The sequence below is a fragment of the Tamandua tetradactyla genome, chromosome 3 (assembly GCF_023851605.1).
Source record: "Tamandua tetradactyla isolate mTamTet1 chromosome 3, mTamTet1.pri, whole genome shotgun sequence".
Taxonomy (NCBI): Eukaryota; Metazoa; Chordata; class Mammalia; order Pilosa; family Myrmecophagidae; genus Tamandua; species Tamandua tetradactyla.
In genome coordinates, this window is record NC_135329.1 from 122,780,873 (window position 1) to 122,805,311 (window position 24,439).

General features: G+C 40.0%; 1 protein-coding gene and 1 pseudogene across 6 annotated transcripts in view; both read left to right on the forward strand.

Annotated features, from left to right (window-relative positions):
• FMNL2 (formin like 2) overlaps positions 1-24,439 on the forward strand; it is a 335,576-nt gene that overhangs the window by 79,145 nt on the left and 231,992 nt on the right. The window lies entirely within an intron of this gene.
• LOC143676788 (sororin pseudogene) lies at positions 305-7,175 on the forward strand (annotated as a pseudogene).

Genomic DNA, 24,439 nt, shown 5'->3' on the forward strand with positions numbered 1-24,439 from the left:
GATGCACCACAAACTAAAAAGGTCTATCTATTTAATACATAAGAGTGACCTTTAAGATAACCTCTCAACTCTGTTTGAAATCTCTCAGCCACTGACACTTTATTTTGTCTCATTCCTCTCTTCCCCCTTTTGGTCAAGAAGGCTTTCTCAATCCCATGATGTGAGACAGGTACTCTCATTATTCTTATTTTACAAATGAGGAAAGAGAAGTACAGAAAAGTGACTAAGGTAACATGTCTTGTCATGGTGGAACTAAGATTGAAACATGTTATTCTAAACATGCAAAAGCACCCAATGAGAAAGGATGGGGGAAGCAGCAGTTAACCAGATGGTTGGGAGGCATCAGAAAGAGGAAGCTGGTACCTCCCAGAAAAGAGCCAAGGCCTTCAGTCAGGTCCTGGTCTTAGATTTCTTAGCAGGTCTCCATCTAGGGTTCATCTCTCCATTCACTCTTTCATTTGCCTTGGTGTCATAAGGCACAAAGCCTTTTTTTGATGGGCTTGCTTTTAGTTTATATACTTGAGACTGAAGATCCTAGATTATTGTGTTAGAAGCCTTTGCCTGAAAGGGGTGTGCATTGCTGGGGACAGCTTTGTGCTTTGGTCAAAAGGTCCTTGGCAAGGGTCTGAGAGCCCTGCATGGAATCATCTGTGGGGAGAACTGGGCCTGACCTTTGCCCTCTGTCCTATCCTGAGCCTGCATCCCATTACTTATTTCTTGCAAATGGTTGTATTGTGGTTGCTGGGTCTGCCCGTTGACATTGCCCATTTTGAAGTCCAGAGCTGCTGCTCTGTTAAGGACGATGATGTGATCTGGAGTGATAGGATTCTTGGGAGACCAACCCCTGAAGGTGTTAACAGTGATTGAGTTCAGCCGCCCAATAAAACAAACTGCTTTTGGAAATGGGGTATCTAGAAGATAGTAAGCGTGATAGTCATTTTCTCTTGGTCTCAAAGGGAAAATTGCCACTCTAGTTTTGCTTAGCATTCTTCTGTCCTTAGTGTACAAAAAGGTAGTTAAAATATTTGGTAATGCAAATGCAGAGATCAGAGGGCAGTTCTGAATCTCCCAGGCTGGATGTCTTCACATTTATATTTAGTAAACATTAATTGATTAATGCCTTCTGGTTGGAGGAAAATTTGGCTCTTAACACTTAAACTGCACTGTACTTGGGATTCAATAACTGATTTATATGCTTACTTGAAATACATTGGCTTGTATTTTTCGGGCCTGCCATATCTTTTTATTTCTGTCAGGATATGGCTCTCAGCTTGGTTCTGACAGGTTTTCATCCAATTGAAGCTCTCTTATTAAAGATTATAAAAGATGCCCAAGAGGGAATCAGAAAGTGAACATATGAAGTGCAAAGTAATCTGTCAGAACTGTTCAAATATATTAAAAATTGGAAAAATTGCTGAACTTGAATTTGCTTTTTTTCTTCTTGCATACAAGTTTGGATGGGTTTGTTTGGGATTACACATTTCTAAAACAAAACATTCTTGGGCATAATCTACACTGAAGAAGACTCATGAGAAAGTGTACCTTGTTTAAATAATATATATTGATCAGTTTTATAAATTCAACAACAGCAACAGCGTTTAGGAACCTGTTGTGTGCTAGGTGCTGAGTGTTTCTAAAATGAAATCAAGATTCCATTGGTGATCTCAATTAATTTTTGGTCTAGCTTCTCTGTCTTAGGTTGATCAGTTTTCTGTCAGACACATGTTGATGCAGCATCTCTTTTCTAAGAGCTGGGACTTTATGGCACTGGCTTAGTGGCAGCCTGTCTGGATTCCTCTAAATTTTCAACATCTCTGATCCATCTTTACCTGAAAAAGAAATGGGGATGTTTGGCCCTGTGATTGCTCTCTATGGGTTTGTTTCTATCGGAAACACATTTTGGTCTGATGTTCGCTACCTTCTTCCAGTCCCTGGGTGGAAAGTGCCGGCCTGACCCGTGGAGCAGCAGAGCTGGACATTGGGAACCAAAAGGAGGAGGACTCAGAAGCAGGAAGGGCTCCTCTTTTCATGGGATAATGAGGGTCGGGGGATAGGAAGACGTGTGAAGAGTATATTGAGTGAATCAGGGCTGAGGGAGGCTCCAGGGCTTTGACCTTTTGAGTTTGCACATGAATGAAACGGTTCTTTTTGCTTTTTGTGCTTCATTTATTTAGGGACATTTTTTGGCAAATAGAATGGGTCAGGTGCCCAGTTTAAGAGAGTTTCTTGGCATTTGCTCCTCACACATGTGCAGTTTCCTGTGGTATGAGAAGCCAGTGTCCAGGATTAAATTCAACTCCCACTTTCTTTGGGTGGGCTCGCCTTATCAGCTCTGTGAGCCACCTTTGTCGTGTTGTTTAATCTAAAGAGCTGTTATGTTCTCCTTTGCGCTGTGTGTCTAACCACCCCATGGCCTGCAGGTAGTTCAAGTTACTGTGTTCTAAAGTACTGGGCATAGTTTCTGCTGCTTGGAGTTTTCCACTGCTGTATTCCCACCCTAAACTATTCCAGCCCTTGCTGACCTGTTTCTTGATTCTCACTAACCTTTTTTTTTTCCTTCTGTTCAGCACATTCTGTCACATAATCTTTTACTGTCTTGCTGCATAACTTGCATAACTTAATTACTTCATATGTATGTGTAAACATTTACATTTATAAAACAGCTTCCTACATTTGTGGAGGTCAGGATCCTGCTATTGCTTTCTGTCTCTCATAGTGTGTGATAAACCAAGCATGTGTCAGACAATGGGAAATGTTGACCAAATGACACCATTGGCATGAGGGCTCCGAGTCTGTGACATCATTCCCTTTAAACTTTTCAGCTGCCTTTTTTTTTTTCCTAGTGGTAAATTGGAAACCTTTAAGCCCAACCTGCTCAATTGATAGATGTAGGCATTGAGGCCTGGAATGGCTAAATAGGTTTTCCCAGGTCCTGCAAAGAGTTAGAGGAAATAAGGAGTCAAATTTTCTGACTTAGTTTTCTGGTACTACTTCATCCTGAAAATCTAGTATGGAACCTTATTATAAAACTAAGGACACAGTCCTGTGAGATCCTATTTACCTAGAGGTAAGAATATTATATGCTACTTGAACAATGGGACTGGAGATATCTACTTGAGATCAAGTAACTACCAGATAGTCTTGTAAGTCTCCATTATGTGCTGGTGATTGACACCACCAAACTTAAAGAGTCTCAGTATATATGATGCTGATGTTGGTGAAATATCTGTAAATGACAGTTATGGAAAAGTTTTCTTTGTGATCTAATGTTTTTCTGACAATTCTGCTCTTAAATTGCTGGATTCACTTTCCGTACAGAAACCAAAATAAAAATGATCTGGACTGTTCCTTATATTTAAGTTGATTGTACTCCTTTTTTGTAATTGAAAGAAATACAACAAAGCTACTGTACCTTAGTATGCCAGCGTATATTAGTTTTTAACAGTCACACTTGTGCCAGACATCTTCCATGTCCCTAAATCAAATTTTGAATGGAGTTCTAGTTAGGTTACATTTATAATATTAGGAAGAGATGTAAACTCCCCCTTAGACTAAAATAAGTCAAGGGTAATGCCTTTTGTGCTTTGCCGTATGTTTCCAATCAACATTTCTTGGCAGTTTCCCAACGACACCCCCACTCCCACCCCAATTTCTCTGCCACGGCCATTCCAAGAAACAAACGGTATTGACCTTGACTGCAATACACAGAGGCATGCAAGGCTTTTTAGCAGTGTTTTATTGAGTCTCTGGCTTCACAGGTAGAACATAGCCTCTATTAACATTTGGTTATAGATCGTGGCAGATTTATGGTAGGGGCATATAATTTCCAGGATGATTTTTTTTTCCATGTATCTTAATTGCAGTCAAATAAAACATTTACGTGTTGTGACAGCTAAGAAAATGGGAATGGGAGGCAAGGAGACAGCAGGGGAGTGACGTAGAGAAACCTAGGGTCCTTTAGGGCCGTGAGCTCTGAGTAATGGGCTATTTATTTTTGGAGTTGTCTGTGGCTGAAACAGCCTCTGGAGTTTTGTAGCTTTTAGGAATAGGGACCAAGCCACCTGCTTGGCTGTGTACTTAGAAAGACCCTTGTAAAGCTGGTAGCAGTGTAGACAAGCAGCCACAGTGCTGAATAACTTGTATTGCTTGTTTCATTCTGTCTTCAGTGGAGTTTAGCTCTAGAAGCAGAGCCATGTCTTGGTATACTTGAAGTACCCAAGAAGTAACTTGGGTACTTGGAAATGAATGGGAAGTAACTTGGGAATGAATCTATGCCTGGCGTTGATGTGAAATACTTTCTTTTGACCATTAGTTAAGACACAGTGGTTCTGATTTAATTGGCCTAGGGGATAGGGTCCAGGTATTGGTTATTTATGGCCAGCTGAGGTTGAGATGTTTGTGTTTTTTTTTTTTTAGAAACTGCAGAGACACATGAAACAGTGGTATATTTCACATGCTCAGTGCTGCATAGCTTTTAAAAGCACCGTTGTAGCCTAGTCCTATTGTTAACTTGAACTACATTAAGGAAATACACACTTGTAATCGATCAAGTTGACAAGTTGATCACCTGTTAACATTAAATAACTATCTCTAAGAAACCTAGAAGGTATTTGCAATAAATATAAATTGTAAGCATGACTGATCAATCTGAAAAAAGAAAAAATAAAATGTTCATTACACACAAGGAAGGTACACACTCTATTTGTACCTTGCTTCACGGTTTCTGCCTCACTGGATTGGGTGGCATGTAATAGCAAGTTTTGTGTTTTGTATTTCAAAATTCCTCAGTGGATATTTTCTTACCCCTGGTAGGGAAGGATTGTGCCAAGCTGATTTGTTTCTCCTTATTGATATTCGAATTGTTGGGAGCGAGAAATTATTCTGATGAGACCCCAAACAGGTATAGAATGAAAACCAATGCTCTAATCACTGGTTCCTAACAGATATTCCAGGAAAGAGGAAAACTAAAGGAGAAGAAAGCAGGGAAAAATTGTTTTAAATTCATTTTTGGTTGTTTACTGTCTATAATTTTTTTGTAGCAAAACACATACATACATATTTGATTTGAAGACCTTTTCTCCTCTTAACACCATCCCTCTTAAAAATAATTAAAGCTTTAAAAGCGATATATGAAGTGGATACACTGTAACAGGGTGTACAACAGAAAAGATAAGTCTTCCTTCTCTTCATGCAATTTCCATTCCTCAATTTATTATTTGAGTTAATGTCTATATTTTTTGTAAATCCTTGTGTATTTGTTTAAGTAGGGCTCTGGGGTTGGATATGTGGATTATATTTTGATTATAGTAGAAGTGGCTTCCCCTGGAGTTGTGCGATATACATGTCCCTGACCATACATGGTCATCCTATATACAAAATATGTATGCATTGCTATTTAAAAAAAACAAAATAGGGGCCGATGGCCCTCAGGCTTGGCACAAACCACCACTGCACCAGTGGCTGCAGAGGAAATCGAGGCCAAGGCTAGAAATGTCTGGGAACAGACAGGGTCTGGTGGGACTGCCTGACACTCTGGCCTAAGGCCCCATCTCCTACCAAGTTTTTGCAGAGGTCCCAGTGGAAATCAGGCCCTGTTCTCCCAAGCACCTTCCCTGAAATCTGGTGGAAAATATTCTCCCCCAGCTCTGGTCCAAAAGCCCATTATCTTAAAGAAGATAGAGAGCTGCCCAAGAGTAGATTGCCTTTTTTCCTGGAGAAAGAAAACAGCCCTTCTATCAAGGAACCTACCAAGGAGGACTTCCTGAAGACAGGCAGTATATCCATCACTCTGGCCCTCACTCACTCCTCTGTTCAAGTCCCTGAATGTCAAGTCTAACTCCAAGGAAGGATACCCAGATGCCAGAGACTTGGAAGTGTCTAAGAAGGTCAGGTGATCCTACAGCCGGCTAGAGCCTTTGGTTCTGCCTCCACCTCCACCCTAGGCTGCAGGTCGTGCTTTGGCTTCGAGGGGCTGCTGGGGGCAGAAAACTTGGCCAGAGTCTTACCTGTGGTATGCTTAAAGTCAGCTGAGGCCTTCAGGGTCCCTATGAAGCCCTGGACCCCAGACATGGCCCTTCTCAGAATCTCCCCACTAACCACGAAAGAGAAATGTAAGAAGAAGAAGGTGCCGGGGGTCCTGAAATCCGAGCTGGATGAGTGAGCTGCAGCTATGAATGCTGAGTTTGAAGCTGCTGAGCAGTTTGATCTCCAGGTTGAATGAGATGAAGTATGGGTGCCCCCTGGCCAGACTCTACCTCCTCTCCCTGTGGGTAAACCTTCACCCTCCTGTGGTAGCCTGGAGAAGATACTTGGGGTCCCCCTCTCTTGGGCTCCCTTGCTACCAGTGCATGTACCATTGCCGTACAGAAGGCCCGTCCACCTCTGAGGCTCATGTGATGGTGGCAGTCTCAATTTTAGGAAATGACCATCTAGCTAGCCTCTCACCCCAGGCTGGGAAATAGGATTCACTGACCCAGGCAGAGACATTAAAGGGCTGGGCTTGAAGGTTTGGGCATTTCTGCCCTTTCTGAGGCATATCTGGCTGTTCCAAATCAGCCCCAGAGAAACGGGCTGAAGCCCCGATGGCCTCTGGCTTTCTCTCCTAAGTTCCCAGCCACGAGCCATCTGTGTAAAGAGGCTTTGGTCCCAGAGAGAATTGAAGGGCAGTGAGGGGCCCCCTCTTGTCCCTCACTCATTTTTGACACAAGGCATGGTGCTTACTTAACTCTAGAAGAATCCTGCACTGAGGGACCCAATCCTACCAGCATTTTACAGCTATACTTGTAAAGTTCTAGGAAGCTTTTCTTACATACAAGGAAAGGGTTAAGGGTTGGTAGAAATTTTAACGTTTAGCTTCATTGCTTAGATGAGAGTGTTGCTTGAAGTAGGTACTAGGAGTTGAACTGGGGGTCCCATTTTTCTCAGGAATTTCCTACTCTTTTTCTCAATTCTGGTATAAGTGTGGTTTTGAAGGCCACTCTAAGCCACCACTACTCCCGTTGCACTCTAGGCTATTACGTATTTTGACATATACAACTTTGCGTAATCAGAAGCTAAGCGGAATGTGGAGGGGGTCGCGGATAACAGAACGTCAGGGAAGACGAGCACCTCATGGGGTGCTTGGATGAAAGAGCATGTGCGCGTGGGTGCTAATGAAAACCCTCGCCAGGCCTGGGAATCCTGGGATCTCTGATGCATCGTGTACCCTGTGGGTAGGCCCCCTCTGAGTCAGACCACAACTGAAGAATCTGGGGTACCCAGGTGATGTTGAGTTCATATCATTGCTGCAAACTTTCCTCTGTCCCTTGGAACTAAGAATATTGAGTTAAGGCAAAATTGAGATCTTTTTTGATTTTAGTTTAAAAAAAAAAACCACACAAAAACAACAAACAAAAACCAAAGAATTTCTGCCATTGGGAAACAAAACAAAATAAGATTACACTCAAGGTACAGTGCTGTAATTCATCTTTTTCACTTAACAGTGTGTAATGGAAACTTCTTCCTTATTTTTAGAGGGTATTGCCATGTTGCCAAATTGCTGTAAATTACCCTTTTAAAAGTTAGTCCCGACTTACATTCCCAGTAGTGTGTTAAGAGTGTCTGTTTCTCTCCCGTTCTTGCCATCTTTGCATTTTATCAAATTTGAACAAAATTTTGGGCAGTTGTTTGGTAAAATATTCATTCCAGAAATGTCGTCAGTACCTGCTATTTGTGGGCTCTGTTTGCTGCGCTATCCTGGAAGACAAAGTGAGAGTCCTGGTTTCTCTCTTATAGAAGTTAATGGTTTAGGTGGGGTGAAGGACAAAACGCAAGTAAACAAAACACAATTTATAATTATTTTGTGTATAAATTTATCATGGTAACAAAAAGAGGGTGGCTGTATTAATCTGCCCTAATTTAAAGCTTGAAATGCTACAGAAGCATGACTCGGTGCTTTTTATGTTGCTGAGATGTTTTTCTTCTCATTTGTTATATATTTCCCATTTAATTTCTTTTTGTTTTCTAAGTAATCTCATCTCTATTAATTGAAGAACCTTTTCCTTTAGAACTTCAAATACACTGAATATGCAGTAAACATCAATACTTGAGACATTCTGTTTTCCAGACTTTCCTGAAATTACACCATGTTATTCTTTTTGTAGGAGCAAAATGTATGAGGAGGTTAAAAAAAAAATTCTGGTACATTGAAAATAGGAGTTGATATAAAACACAGGCTTTCCCTGTGTGTTTTCTAACTATTGTCTGGCTGTTGGTGTTAGGTCATTATTGACTTGTACTATAAATAGTTCAAGTTTGTTGTAGAAAGTGTTTTTAGTTATTTTAATACATCGTATATGTGTAAATTAAATGTCGGATGCGATTGTTCCAGTCCTCCTAGGGATTTACCTAACCCTCCTGCGTGAAAACAGTTAAAGCCCAAGAAAGCTCACAGCATCTATTCAAATGCATCTGTGAGGTTTGTCCCCTCCTGGGCTTGACCCTTGCCTTACTTTGTGTTTAAACTCTTGAGCCTTTACCAGGGTATGGATAAGCTGTGGGAATTGGAGCATGAATTGGTGGTAACTTACTGCTTCAAGCAATTCATTTTTCTTTTCTATACCGTTTCAGAGATTGTGACTTTTGAAATTGAAAGGGAGAAAGACAAAGCTTAATATTTCAATTTGCCAGCTAGTGCCGATTTCAAGTAAAGAACTGCAGCCAGATTAATGGGGTTCGTATGTATTGATAGATCCCTTGTTTCCTTTTCTTCCCAGTTTTTCTGCATTACCTGACATTTGTGTGAAGTTCTTTCATTTTTAATCTCTAGACTTTCAGAAATGGCTGTTCTCAGATTTGTGTCTGATTTGGCGCTGTGTGGTAGGAATTCAAGACCTGATTTTGTTCCTAAGTGCCATGAATGTTTCATTAAGAAGTTGAAATTTTGATGCCTTTTTCTTCTCTGTAAAATTAGGAGTTTGGACTAAATATTCTCCAACATCTTTTCATATATGTCACATATAGTGCATGTATGTATTTGTCTTGAATAGTTTTAAGGAAATGTGGCAGCAAATGTATACTCTGACCAGTTTTGTTGGGATTTTTATAATACTGGCTTTATCAAATAGTGCTAATTATCCTCTCATGCACAAAGTGGTGCTCATTTTTCATGTGGAAGTAAACAGATTGTAATCTCCCTGAGTTGAGGAAATGTATTTTCACATTAGCCTGTTTTGGAACTCTGGACCTTGTGATTCTTTGTCCTTTGGCAAACAGCCTCTCGCCCAACATATATTTGTGTGTGCTCTCACCTTTTATTTCTCTTTGTTAATGTTCTCTTAATCCGGTAAATGGATATTGTGCTTTAGTGTGTTTTATTCAGCTCACTTAGTTGGGATGAACGTGAAATATCATATATTAATGGCAGAGTTCAGGTCTATGAAACTGATTGAAGCCACAAGCAATGTATGGCAAGTTGAGGTTCATATACCTGCTTCCATGCTCATTAATCCTTATCTTTCTTTAAAGGTTTGATTTAGGATTTGTTTCAGCAAATCCTGGAACTACGAAACTCCCAATTAATACTTTTTTTTGGATGGGGTGGGGTGGTGCCTGGTCCAGGACTCGAACTCTGGTCTCTTGCATGACAGGTGGGCATTGTAACTACTGAACACCCTTGCACCCTTATTTTTATTTTTTGATGATTCATTGTTAAACGTGGATCCTAAAAATATAATTCCCAGATTACCTTGCATCTGTTTCGAATGATTGTGTTTTGCATCACAAGGGCAGAGTGACTTTTGGGGACTGCATGAGCACCTGATTTTTTTTTTTTTTTTTTTTACTTTTTCCAGGGATCTGGAGAATAATGGTCCCTTTTTTGGGGGGGGGGGTCTTTTAAAATGGTCTTTATCACGTGAAGAAATAGAGATCACCTTCAGGGAACCACTGCTTTAAATTGTCTTCCTTGAATGTTAGTTCTCTGTTGCTTCATTCCCAAAATGGGGAAAATAATTCTCACCCTCCTAGGCAGACTCATTATAAGGATCACCTAGATAATGGTGCAAACACTCCTTGGAAAAAAAAAAACAACTAAATTTATCTAGGATTATTTTTATTATCAGTGTCTCAGTATCTGAAAGCTTAAAATGTGTTTTGTCTACCAACTTGCTGCATGTGCACAGCTGATCCAAGGCTCAGCTTTTCAGCAAGTGGAAAAAGATAAATCTCTTTGTGGATTGTATTATGAGATGAAATGTTCTGTTCTTGTTGCCATAGTAAATGAGCAACATGATTTTGAAACCAAAGTCATTTAAACAATATTGATAACATTTTAGGTTCTAGTATCATAATTCGGGATGTCATGCAGATCTTGAAATCCTTTGGCTAAATGTGCCATGTGACTGTTTTAAAGATGAAACTGAAAAATTTAAGTATGAGAAAATTGTTCTGAATGCTTTTAAGGAAAGATTCTCTCTCTTTCTACACACCAGACACACAGAAATTTTATGATATATGCTTCATGCTATTGTTTATAGATATTTACCTATAGTGTTCTCTTCATAAAGAAGGCCTAGTGATTGCATTTTTGAAAGAGCCTCAGATGAGTCAGTCTTCATCTTAGCTTAACTCTCTCATTTTGGCCTTCCCTATTTTAAATTGCATGTTAAAGCTTGACATCATGATTCAATCATTTTCTGATTTTGCAGTAATTCGAAGTGGAGCAGAAGCATTGTAAGAGAATCATGCTGATTTTCTTAAAGTCTGACACACCCGTCCTAATTTACAGGATTGTTCTAAAGATGCACCAGGAAATACCCACACACATACACATACACACACAGCCCAGTGAGACATCTGCAGGGCCTTGGCTGCCTCCTGTCTCTTTCCTGTCTCCTCCCCTTGTTTTCCAGATGCATCAGCAGATGTCTGTCCAAGCTCTAAATTTGTACCTTGCATGACCTTTAGCCTGGAGGAGGGCAAGTCTCTTCTGAGGGTAGACTTCCAGGCCATCTTAAGTGGACCTTTTGTCAATTGTTATAAACAAATTCAAGTCTCTGGATGTTCCTTCTGCAGTTTAAATAGCACACTGAGGCCACTAATCTGCAGCCTTTCTTTTGAGGATAAGAAAGTTGAAGATGAATGAGACAAAGTTGGAGATGTTCCATGGTAGTTCTGCATCCTGTAGGGTGAGGTAAAACCTGAGAAGCCTTAGCATGGGTCTGCTGAGGGCTGGCTTTGAAAGTTTTCAGGCTGTGTAGCAGACGAAACTTGGGCTCTGGATTCAGGCAGACCTGGGTTTGAGTTCTGACTCTGCTTGTATACTTAGCAGAGCTTACATTATAGAGCTGTTAGCATTAAATGAGACCATACTATGTGAAGCCCAGACAGATTATTGACCTAACAGGTGCTCAATGAATGTTAGGTCACTTAATTTTCTGTCCTAAGGGCTTACAGTAAAATCCATGTGTTTAAGACAAGAACATCTGAAGCTAATGAAGGAAAAGGAAGTTGTTTGGTACAGAGAATCAAAAAAGAATAGTACAAATAGTTTTTTAGTCCCCTTTTTTTCAGCTATGTATCACCTTATGGACTTCTGAACTATTCTCAACGTAGCAGAGACTTCAGATTGTCTGAACATAATGCTATGTTCTTGTTTTTGACAAATCATGGGAGAAATCATGAAGGTCTACCAAAAGATATAAAGGTGAATGGAGGAAATTGAGGTTGTTAATCTGGAGGAGAGAAAAGAAACAGCCTCTTCTCCCAATGCCCCTTCCCTCCCCACTGCCAGGTTCCAGGGTTTGCTTGAGAATGTGGAGTTTTGTCTTTTGTATAGTGAGTTGACTCTTCCTGTTGTATAAGAAGGATATCAGGATCGGTCTGATCATAAGGTTTCTGTAGGGAGGACAGAGGTAAAATTGGAAAAAAGTAAATAGGGTGGTGAGGAAAGTGATAGCCTGGGTTTCCCTGAAGAAACTGGCCATCGTGCATAAAAAAGTATTTGCAAAGTCCCCTTGGGGGAGTGATGAGAAAGAAAAATTCATCCTCCCCATGTGGAGAACTCATGATATTCTCACAAGCAGTGGGGACAACTAAAGCAGTAGGCCAAGCCTTCAATCTTGGGGTTTGTTCATATGAAGCGTATCCCCACAAAGGATAGGCTAAACCTACTTTAGATTACATCTAATGGTCACCCCCAGAGAACCTCTTTTGTTGCTCGGATGTGGTCTTTCTCTTTCAGCCAACACGACAAACAAACTCACTGCCCTCCCCCTCTCTATGTGGGACATGACTCCCAGGGGTGTAAACCTTCCTGGCAACGTGGGACAGAAATCCTAGAATGAGCTGGGAATCAGCATCATGGGATTGAGAAAACCTTCTAGACCAAAAGAAAGAAGAGAGAAATGAGACAAAATAATGTGTCAATGGTTGAGAGATTTCAAACAGAGTCTAGAGCTTATCCTGGAGGTTATTCTTATGCATTATATGGATATCACCTTTTTAGTTAAGGAATATTGGAGAGTCTAGAGCTTATCCTGGAGATTATTCTTATGCATTATATGGATATCACCTTTTTAGTTAAGGAATATTGGAGAGTCTGGAGGGAAGTACCTGAAAATGTAGAGCTGTGTTCCAGAAGCTATGTTTCTTGAAGATGATTGTATAATGATACAGCTTTCACAATGTGACTGTGTGATTGTGAAAACATTGTGTCTGATACTCTTTTCATCTATGAAATGGACAGATGAGTAAAACGTATGAATTAAAAATAAATAATAGGGGGAACAAATGTTAAAATAAATTTGGTAGATTCCTTTTTTCTGAATTGATACAAATGTTCTAAGAAATGATCGTGGTGGTGAATATACAACTATGTGATGATATTGTGAGTTTATTGATTATATTGGAATGGAATGATCATATGGTATGAATGTTTGTATGTTGTTATGCTTTTTAAAAATTAAGAAAAAAATAAAAAAATTAGAGATGTAGATATTCACTGGACTGAGCCTGTGATCAGAGAATAATGGATGAAGCAGGGTCAGCATTTCCCTTCCTTTTATTACTGTTCTCTGGTCCTTCCCCCACGATTGGCCCCACCCTTCTAAGGAAAAAGTCTGTAGACAGCAGTGGGAGAAAATTAGTCTGATGTAGCCTGGAGAAAATTTTTGCCCCGCCCTACTTCATCCTTTCTTTGAAAATCTTCAAATGCATGGCCAAACAATGGATGATTGCTAACATGATAGAGGAAACTGGTACTATTAATGTCATGGAAGGAGAAAGTCCATTTTGAGTAGAAACAGAAGGACATTTATGAGAAAATACTTGGCCATCTATGGCAAAACTGAGAAGTAGGACATTGAACTGTAATTATTCCATTGCATTTTTTAGGAGGACTTCTCAAACGGTTGGAAGTTGGTGAGAATTAGCATAGTAGCAGTGAACAAAAGTACACTCTGACCTGCAGTGGCAGGGAAGGGAAAGGTCAGGATGTTGGTTTTGTGCAGACTGTGTTCTATACCAGGGAAGTATGCGCAGTGAATTTCCACATTAAGTGAGCCTCCATTAGGGCTGAAGGCATTAGGATGAGTGTGTGATCCAGTGGTCCTTTGAAAACTGCATGTTTGGAGTTCATGTTTTTGGTTGTTGCTAAATCTGAATTTGAGATTTTCGTTCGTTTGGACCAAACTAGATATATCAGCATTAGACATTTGATCTCATACATCTTATCCAGTACACAGAAACTCTGCTTTCTCAGCTTCGACATAATCTGGACCTGGGCTGGCTTCTCATTTTAGTTTGTGTTATGTGATTGCGTGGCACCGTGGCGAGGTCCAGGTTTTCCCACAAAGCTGAAGGGTTCCTACAGAACACAGCAGTGGGTTTATTAACCAGCCTACCTCCTGCTTGCCCCCAGGGGCCTGGAAGTTGGTTTTTAGTTGGCTGATTTGTTTGTTATTGGCCATAATTAGTCAGGTAGACTTAACTCCTTTAATTATTCATGCCACTTTGGGAAGGCATAAGCTGCTTATTCAGAGTTCCGGGGCCTGGACTTCGGTGGGAATTCCTTGGCCAGGCCAGCTGCAGGATTAGCATTAATGTGATACTAATCCCTGGGAGGGTCCCTCAGAACAGTGCACTAGCAGGTTTGTTTTTAACGTCCAGACTCTATAAACATGCTCAGTAGTGCTGAACAGGCTCTAGCACTCAGCATCTAAATGGTTTATATCAGAGAAGGTTTTTTAGAACATTTGTCAAAGTCAAGAGTGGAGTGAAGATCAGAAGAGTTGCTAGGTTGAATGTGTTTGTGGAGGCATTGGTGTCACAGGCTTAGATTTCCATACCGTGATGCTTATACATATGCATCCCCTCAGCACACTCTCCTCACATCCTTGTTAAGGATAAATGGGGTGGGTTGTGTAAAAACATTTGGGATTTAAGTTTTGCAGACTTCTAATGTAATAATATTCAGATTCAAAAATATTGGTTACCCCATGACATTTTTTCTATTCCGTCGTCTGCATTTAGGATTTGTCATTATATATGGCAATACCTGAATACTGTTATTGAGGGGATGGGTTTCTGTACTTGTTATGGAATGTGAAATGATATTAGGTAGAATCTCAGAGAGACCAAACACAGATATCTTTAAGAACTAGCAAGTGGGGTGGGCCACCGTGGCTCAGCAGGCAGAGTTCTCACCTGCCATGCTGGAGACCCGGGTTCGTTTCCCTGTGCCTACCCATGCGAAAACAACAACAACCACAACAAAAAACCTAGCTAGTGATGGTGTGTCAGGTTTCTACTAGGTTTTGGGATATTAGTCCAGGTTCTCCAGAGAAGCAGAACCAGCAGGATATATGTATACATAATATATATGCAATTGCTGTGAGATTTATTCTAAGAATTAGCTCTCATGATCTTAGGGATTGTCAAGTTCAAATTTCACAGGGCAGGCTACAAGTTGAGAACTCTGAAGGTTTCCTCAGGAGAAGATGCCTGGCTGAAGGCAAGAATAGAAATTGTTCTTTTTGACTGAATTCATCAGTAGTCTTTGTAAGGCCTTCAACTTTTTTGATGAGTCACCTCTCAACGTAGAAGGCAGCCTCCTTTGTTGATTATGGATGCAATCGACTATAGGAGTAATCAACTGACTAATGATCTAAATCTATGATCTTAATCATCTCACAGTAACAATCAGGCCAGTACTTGCCTGACCAAAGAACTGAACCCCATCATTTGGCCAAGTTGATACATGAACTTAACCAACTCAGGTGGCTAAAAGATGATGAATGGGTTTCTAGTGTATTCTTCTTGACTATAGAGATTCCAGTGTTTTTATTTTGTTAGAAGTGCGACTGAGATATCATAGCTGGTTGATCATTAGGGAATGAATGAAATGAAAAATAATTTAACCAACTAAATCAGTAGTTATATCTTCAGCAAGTTTCTCTGTTGCCTAGTGTTGTACAGTGTGTGATGATTTATTGGAGTTAGGACTCTATTCTTTTTTTTTTTTTTTAACTTTTTTATTAATAAAAAAATTAAACAAAACATTTAGAAATCATTCCATTCTACATATACAATCAGTAATTCTTAATATCATCAATAGTTGCATATTCGTCATTTCTTAGTACATTTGCATTGATTTAGAAAAAGAAAGACAACAGAAAAAGAAATAAAATGATAATAGAGAAAAAAAAACTATACGTACCATAACCCTTACCCCTCGTTTTCATTTACCACTATTTCAAACTGAATTTATTTTAACATTTGTTCCCCCTATTATTTATTTTTATTCCATACGTTCTATTCTTCTGTTGATAGAGTTGCTAAAAGGAGCATCAGACATAAGGTTTTCACATTCACAGAGTCTCATTGTGAAAGCTGTATCATTGTTCAATCATCATCAAGAAACATGGCTACTGGAACACAGCACTACATTTTCAGGCAATTCCCTCCAGTCTCTCCGCTACATCTTGAACAACAAGGTGATATCTACTTAATACATAAGAATAACCTCCAGGATAACCTCTCGACTGTTTGGAATCTCTCAGCCATTGACACTTTGTCTCATTTTACTCTTCCCCCTTTTGGTTGAGAAGGTTCTTTCAATCCCTTGATGTTAATTCTCAGCTCATTCTAGAGTTTTTCTCAGTCCTTTGATGCTGAGTCTCAGCTCATTCCGGGATTTCTGTCCCACGTTGCCAGGAAGGTCCACACCCCTGGGAGTCATGTCCCATGCAGAGAGGGGGAGGGTGGTAAGACTGCTCATCATATTGGCTGGAGAGAGAGGCCACATCTGAGCAACAAAAGAGGCTCTCTTGGGGGTGACTCTTGGGCCTAAATTTTAAGTAGACTTGACCTATCCTTTGTGGGGTTAAGTTTCATGTGAACAAACCCCAAGACTGGGGGCTCAGCCTATAGCTTTGGTTGTCCACACTGCTTGTGAGAATATCAAGAATTCCACTTGGGGAAGTTGAATTTCTCCCCACTCTCACCATTTCCTGAAGGGGGCTTGCAAATACTTTTCCAGTCACTGATCAAATCATTCTGGGATTCATCGGGGGATCACTCTGGACAAACCAACAAAATCTCATGTGCTACCTGAGATTCCAAGTACTTATGACATTCAATCAAACTATCTACATGAGTTATATTAGGAAATGCTCTAGTTGAAATATAAATTTTGTAACAAATAAACATTTTTTGCTTTAGTCTCACACATAAGGTGACATTTTAAAGAGAAGGACTCTATTCTTTTTCTAGAATGTGCCAGGATGCAGAGGCTTGAAGTGTCTGGCCCCACCACAGCGCTTCCTTGACTGAGCCCTCCCTGCCATTCAGAGCACCAAGAGAGAGTTCCCACCCTGTTGCATTTCCTGTACTCTCTCACATACTGTTGAGTACGATAGGATGTGTCCATAAAATGTCAAGGGTCACCAACTCAGATACCTACAAGGGTCAGCCAATACCTGAAGTGAATGATGCAGGTTCTAAAGGGTGGCAGATAGAGCTTTCAAGTTCCTGGGGAGAAGTAGGTGACAGTAGCCATTGAAGCCTCATAAAGTATACAGGACCAGTGTTAATTAGCTCTTTCTATTTTCTAGAAGGTGAAAATGTGTATTTTCGTTAGATAAATATTATAATTTTTAAATGTTAGCTTAAGTTGTTTGAAACATTATGTAGATCGGTGAAAAATTGTCAGCTTGTCTTGCTTGTCTTGAGAGTCACCTGTCTGTGGCCTCTGTTGTAGTGGAAAGGGAAGGCACATTTGTTTCTGGGCCTGGGATGGATGTGCAGAGCTCTCTAGTTTAGCAGCATAGTCTCTAGGTAGACAATCAGACTAAATTTTTGCAGTTCTAGCCTAGGAGGCTAATGCCGTTTTAAATCTCTTCCATGATTATCGTAGCTATATGGAGACCTTGCTGTTATTTGATACTCTTTCATAAACTGAAATTTTATTTACTTTTACAAAATGCCATAATTATCCATTGCCCAAATGTACATTTCTAGTACATGAGATTAGGAAATCCATAAAGATGGTTTATTTGCAATTGAAAGCATATCTAATTAAAAATCTCCTCAGTTACTGAAAAGAAAGTAAATAAAAGATAACAGATTCCTGCTGACCTATAAAATGGAAGGAATTCAATTTAATTTTTTCATGAGTTTCCATAGCTAATTTAAATGTTTTAGATTTAATGTTCCCGTCTTTTTAGGAGTTTAACTTTTAGGGGGCAAAAGCTCCTTGAGGAAGATAAAACATGTCACGTACGGCAATTGACAAAAATGAAGTATAATTGGAAATAGAGAAACTGTGTTGATAGTGTGCCTCTATGGAAAAACTGCTAGTTTTGATTGAAATATAACGAACTACTCCATTAAAAATAAACCCTGACCTCAACTCAAGAGCTGAATGCTGTGATAGGCTCAAGATTTATTTCTCCTAAGAGAAGACAAGTCTTGTTGTGGGGTTATGTGCTGTTTTTGCAATCGAGCCAAGCTTCATTTCTTACTTTTATGTCATGAGTATATAGTAATTAAATTTTTTTTAAAAAAGCATCTTTACTTTATAAAAACTTTTATTTATTTGTTTTTTATGGGGAGATTTGGGGAGAATACCCTAACTCTCTCCGAACCCTCATTGTAAAGTGGGAAGTTTCCGATATCTTACTCGATGTTCTTTTGCTTTAAATGAGTATCTATGCAATGTATCTGGTGCAGTACTTGGCATGTAAGAGGGATTCATTCCTCTCTTCCTTGTCTTTGGGGTTAAAGATGCCAGGATGCTGACTCTAAAGGATGCTACTGAAAGGTTTTAAGGTTTGAGGTAATTGAGGTTAGATGTCCGTGAATAGCTGTTTGCTGTGCAAGGGCCTTGATTGTAATGGTTCGCCTTTAGTGGCGTTCTGATTCCAGCCATAGAGGCCTCCCTTATTCCCCCAACCTAACAGCTACCACCTGATCCTTGCTGTGGAAAGAATATATCTTGGGCCATTTTTCTTTTGGGGTTGTTTTTTGACTTAGTTGCTCTAGTGTACCACGATTAGACAGTTCTTACACTGCATTCACTTCTTTTCCTAAACTCCTTGGAAATTAGAAGCGTATAACTGATAACTTAGAGTGGTTTTACCATTAATAAATTTTTGCCACATCCCTTGGGAATTGGGCAGAAAATTCAGTGTCTTAACCATTAGTAAGCAGAAAGCAAGTAATGAACTTTCATGTCCTGTCTACCGAGAACGCCTAAGGATATGATCTGCAAAGAGAGAAATGGACTTGGAACACCCTTGGATCAGCCTGCCTTACCAGATGGAAGCGTTGTGGCTTTATAGCATATTAATCTGGCATTTAAACAGCTAACTCAGCTGTGAAGTTGCTTGCCTGTGGGAAGACATGGAGAAAATCTTGACAAATGTGTTTGCAATAACCAGATTCTCACCATTGCCAGTGTGGCTGTAAATACCTTTATGTCCTCCTGCTTTTTGACAAATTCATTGCTGATAAGGATGAGGGAACAGCATGTTTGACTATCTTTGGGGTCAGGAACTCTTCCCTCTGTTTTAAAGTGAAAGCAGTGTTTTCTTGGAACATGAAGTTGAAAGTGTCCTCACAGGATTCAATTCCTGTGACATCATTTTCGGAAGCCTCCTTGATATTTATCTGTCATTCACAGTAGCGACTAACTTTGTGGTTAAAAAAAAAATAAAGAATATGTAGTTACAGACAGAGCCATGTAGAGAGCATAGGGTTGTTTGTATGTAGAAGACAGGAAAGTTTTCATCCTTTTCCTTGGATGCATGTTCTTTTCCCACCAAAATGGGGAACCACTTTTTATGAGAATGATAGAAGTGCTATTATGAAAAATTGTTAAATTATTACTTAAATTTGAACTCTGGCTAAATCATACTGGTCTGCATGATGTGGTTAAAATGTAGACCTTCACAATGGGAATCAAAGAAACTGCCTTCACCCTGGCCTTTTTTAGAGATGGAGGTCAAGGTCATCTTTGATTTTTGGGATGTATGACTTCTGGAGTCCTAACATTATATATTATAGTCCTTCTGGACTATAATGTATGCAGAGCAATAAATGTGATTTTTAGGTAATGAAATTTCAGAGTTGGGAGTTGGAACTGATCTTTTTTTTTTAACGAGACAATTGAGAAAAGAAAGAGGTTTTTTTCTTTTGCCCTTGAGGGAATTCCAACTATGGACAGATACTTAGATCTCTGTAAGTACTTTTGAGTTTTTGGATGTAGCAAATGATTGATATTAACACACTTAGAGTGATGTATTTACTTGGAGGAGGTATGATTTGAATCAGTTTTAGAAAAAAGTGAGTGAACTGGAGCAGTAGCATCAAAATAGATTTAGAACTGTGATAGGAAAGAATGAACTGTGAAAGGAAATGAATAGTTGGAAACGTTAAAGGCCAATTTAAGGTGTGTGTATCTGTGTGTAATTTACAGGATCAGCTACTGAAAGTGTAAATTGTACTTACACTTGGTTTTTTTTTTTAACAGGAAATGGTGGCTAAGTTCTGTTTTAAATCTGTGTTGCAGAGGAGTTTTTGGTTGGCAGGGGTGAACAGGATGTTTGGATGAGGAACAGATACATTTTGACACCTGAGAAAGGAGAGGAAGAAGCCATCATTTGTCAACATGTTTTTAGGTTCTTCGCCTTCTCGGCCTCATCTCTTGACCTTCTGAAGTTACCAGTTCCCTCCATGTATCATACCTCTTTCCTTTCGGCCCTTTTCATGTACTATTCCATTTGCTAATAAAACCATTTCCATACCACCACCTGTAGTCTGACCCATTGTCGATTCATTGATTTGTTTAAGCCCAATGTATACCTCAGATTTCTTATCATAGGGTAAGTGTTCCTACACTAAATGATAAGTCTCTTAAGGCTTTTGATTAGGAGAGTGATGAGAGCAGGTTTATATTTTAAAGTAGTGTTTCCTAAACTTTATAGTACATCATAGTCACTGGAAGGAGTTGTTAAAATGTAGAATGCTGGGCCCCACCCTAGGGTTGCTGATCTATTCGGTCTGGGGTGGAGCTTGAAAATTTGCATTTCTAACAAGTTCACAACTGCTTGGAGAAGCCCTCATTTTGAGGGATCCTCAAGACTGCAGTGGGAATGAATTGGTGTGTGTGGGTAGCACATGAGGTAGGGTAAACATTCTGGAGGCTGTTCACTATTTCAGGTGAGAAATAGTAGCTTGTGAGGATGGAGAGAAATAAGTCGATTGAGAGGTACTTAGGAGATTGTGACTGATAAAATATGAGAGATGAAGATCAAGGGGAAGATTTTTTCCACATGCCATGAGGTGCATGGTGGAGCCATTCACTGAGATAGGGAGCACAGGAACGTCAGATTTTTGTGAGGGATTGAGGGGCAGAACTATGATGAGAGAGGCTGCTGTTACTACTGTGGGAATCAGCATAGGGTTGAGAATTTCCCCAAGAAATTAGCTAGGAGAATGAGTTAGGAGAAGAAACCCTGAGATAGAACCCTGAGGGTCTAAGTATTTAAAGGAAGGTAAGGGAAGAAAAGGACTAGCTGGCGAGGTGAAAGGAATGCCAATAGACGTTGCTGCCATGGAAACCAAAAGAGGACGTGTCTCCAGAAGTGGGAGCAGTGAAAAATAATGTCAAATATTGCCTAGAATGTAAAGAAAATAAGTACTGAGAATTGTCCATGGGATTTAACAACATGGAAGTCTATCTTACTTTCAGCGTTGACTGAGCCCCAGTTTTTGGCCAGGCTTTGTGCGAGCCATTGAGTGTTTAACTGTTCAATGGCTTGGAAGAGGCAGAAGCCCACCACTAGTGTGTCTTAGAGGTTAAGAACGAGACAGGTTTGAATACTACCATGTCCGGAAGATTGACTGATTTTGAAAAGAGAGAAGGCAGTAGATGGAGCAGACAGGAATGTGGGGAATAGGGTTGAGAGAAGATTTTCTTTTTCTTATAATGGTGGAAGAGGCTTAGGCATGTTTAAATGCTCATAGGAAGAATGAGAGAGTATGTAAAGGCTTAGAAGGGAGGAAAAATTTTGATCGAGGAAGGATATGGGAGGGGAAGGAGACCAGGGCACAGACCCTGCATGGGTGGGCTGCCTGCCTGGCCCAGAAGAGCCAACTTATAAGGTCAAGTGAGCACTGTGATTTGAGGGGTTTAAAAGACCTGATTTAGTTTTTCCTCATGTGTATGTCACACAGCCTGAATTTCCGGTATTAAAAGGTTTATTTGTTTGAACTATGAGAGCTATCAGTGTTATTCCTGGGAGGGATATCAAGGCATCAGGGAGTTCTGAGCTCCCCAACAGAACTCTGTTTATCATTCTAAGATTCAGTGAGACACCCAGGCAAGTGATTTCCAGCCTCAGAGAAGGCCCCAGAGGCTACAGAGGTGAGGCATCTGTAGTACCAGGGAGATAGTTTATGTGGGATGCTTAGAAGGGAGAAGATGGAACTTTAAAGATTCTTTCTTAGTTTACCTAGTTTAACTTCTGGTTCCGTGGAGATTAATAGCCCCATGTAATATTAACAAGTTTCTATAGTCATACCTGAGGTCAGTTTAAAGATGGTATTAAAATTGACAGAGTCTACTGAACGTTCAATAAGCATGTGGATAACTCAGTATCCCTGGCACCACCAGCCTCTGGGGATATAAATGAGGTGATATTAGCTTTGGTATTAAAACATAGCTGGTTTCTTGCTTCCTCATAGGTGGAAATGGGTTTCAGTCTTCTTTGTGACTTCTTGTTATTTCTGAGATGGTCTCACATGGTTTCCAAACAGTGCTGACATGTTCTTTCTACTCTGGCAAAACTTCTGATGGAGCTATCTTACCTCTGCTGCTGCTCAGGGCTTCTGTGGGCTGGAGATAGTTTGTCTGGGTATCTTACAGAATCCAAAGATGAAAAACTTTGCAGGAGCTAATATACTGTTTCCTTACCTCTTGACTGTTCAGTCTTGTCTCTTTCTTTAAAGCAAGAAGAAATTGGCCCTTGACCTCCATCTGAGTTTACCCACTCCCTGGTGAAGACACAGCTTCAGCAACACCTGCAGGCCCATCTACTTTCCATGATCCCAGGCTTGGCCTATGTGGCCAAGTTGGCACTGGCCACCATGACTTCTTCCTCTATACCTGCTTCCCTGATTCTTTGATGCCTCCACCTGTGTATACCCAGTCAGGCAGTAGACACTTGGAGCTGTAAGCTTTTGAGATCCCACCAGAATCAGAATCTGACTTCAGGGACTCCAGAATTCAAGAAGTCTTGTGGATAATAAAGTAAAATTCAGTTTAAATACTCTAGATCACTGCTACTTATTAGAACGTTTTGTGATGATGAAACTGTTTTATGATCTGTGTTGACCAATAATGGTATTTACTAGCTATTGAACTAGTGAACATTGAAATGAGGATAAGTGCCAAGGAGCAACTGAATTTTTTATTTTATTTAATTTTAATTACTTTATATATTGATAGTTGAATAGTTACTTGGGGCTAGTGGCTACCGTATTTAGACAGTGTGGCTCTAGGCTAGATGTTCTCAAATATAAGCAAGTGTCAGAGTCATCGGAAGGGCTTGTTAAGGCATGGATTGCTAAACCCTAACCCCAAATGAGGAGATCTGGGCTAAGGCTTGGTGAATTTACATTCCTAAGTTCCTAGCTGCTGCTGCTGGTCTAGAGAAGAACACACACTGATGAGAACCACCACTTTTGAATGATTTCTAGTATTTAATTCACATGCTAATTAGCACAGATAGAAATGCCACCAGCCAATCTCAGTGCTCTTGTCAGCTGGTACCCTCTGCCCCTCCCCCCATGACTCACCCTGGGTCCTCTTTTCCAAAACATCCCAGCTCATCTTTAAAGCTGACTCATGATCCTTTCTGAGCAATCACAGTACTTGAAACAATGGCCTGCTGGGGAGATTCCAGCTTCGAACAGACTTTGGTTTTCATTCCAGTTTTATTAATTTGTTCTCTAACTTTATAAGAAATCAGTCCATGTGTGTGGTGGATACAGATTTAGTCATTTTATCTTTGCCAAGTTTATACTTGGCAATATATTGAATGATTTTTGCATCTATTCTGGCTGGCTGGACTGACCTCAGATGGACAGTCCCTAAAAATCCTATTTTAACCAATAGCCCTTTTTATTTTATGCAAATATTAAATTATTTCAAAACTCAGAAATGCCTCAAGACTAATAAAGCATTCTCTTGTGAGGGATTGCTTATAAAAAATTCCTTCTTCTAATGCTTATTGAAGCATTTACAGGTGAAATGATATGCTGTCTGAGATTCTCTCTGAAGTGGAAGTGCTGGGTAGCTGAAACAAGACTAGTAAAATGTTGATGATTGCTGAAGGTAGGGAATGGGTACCTAGAGATGCAGCATACTATTCTCTCTACTTTTATGATTTGTCTGAAAGTTTTATAATAAGTTAAAAAGAAATAAGTATTGTCTTAGAGAAATGAAATGTACCTTCTTTGCTAATTGAAGATGATAATTGAAAGTAATCTTTTGGGTTTGGTCCAGGAAATTCAACTGGACAAAGATTTGATACTGATCTAAAGCGGGCTTCACTGCCTCATGTGCATAACAGCCAATCTATATGACACTGAGGTTTCAAAAGTGAGAAAGAGTTTATTGCCATGCAAAGCAAGGAGAACACGTGGCCTACTGGCCTAAAACCTGCTGCCTTACTGACAGTATCAAAATCTCGATGATGCCTCCTGGACTGAAAGGGGGGGGAAAATGTAACAAAATAAGGTGTCGGTGGCCGAGTGTTCAAATGAAGTTGAGAGGCTATTCTAGAGGCTACTCATATACAAACTTCAGCTAATCATTGCTAATTGCCATGGTTTGCCACACCCCAAGTAACATCATTCCTGTCAACCCTAAAGAATATACCTAGGTTCCCGGTGCCTG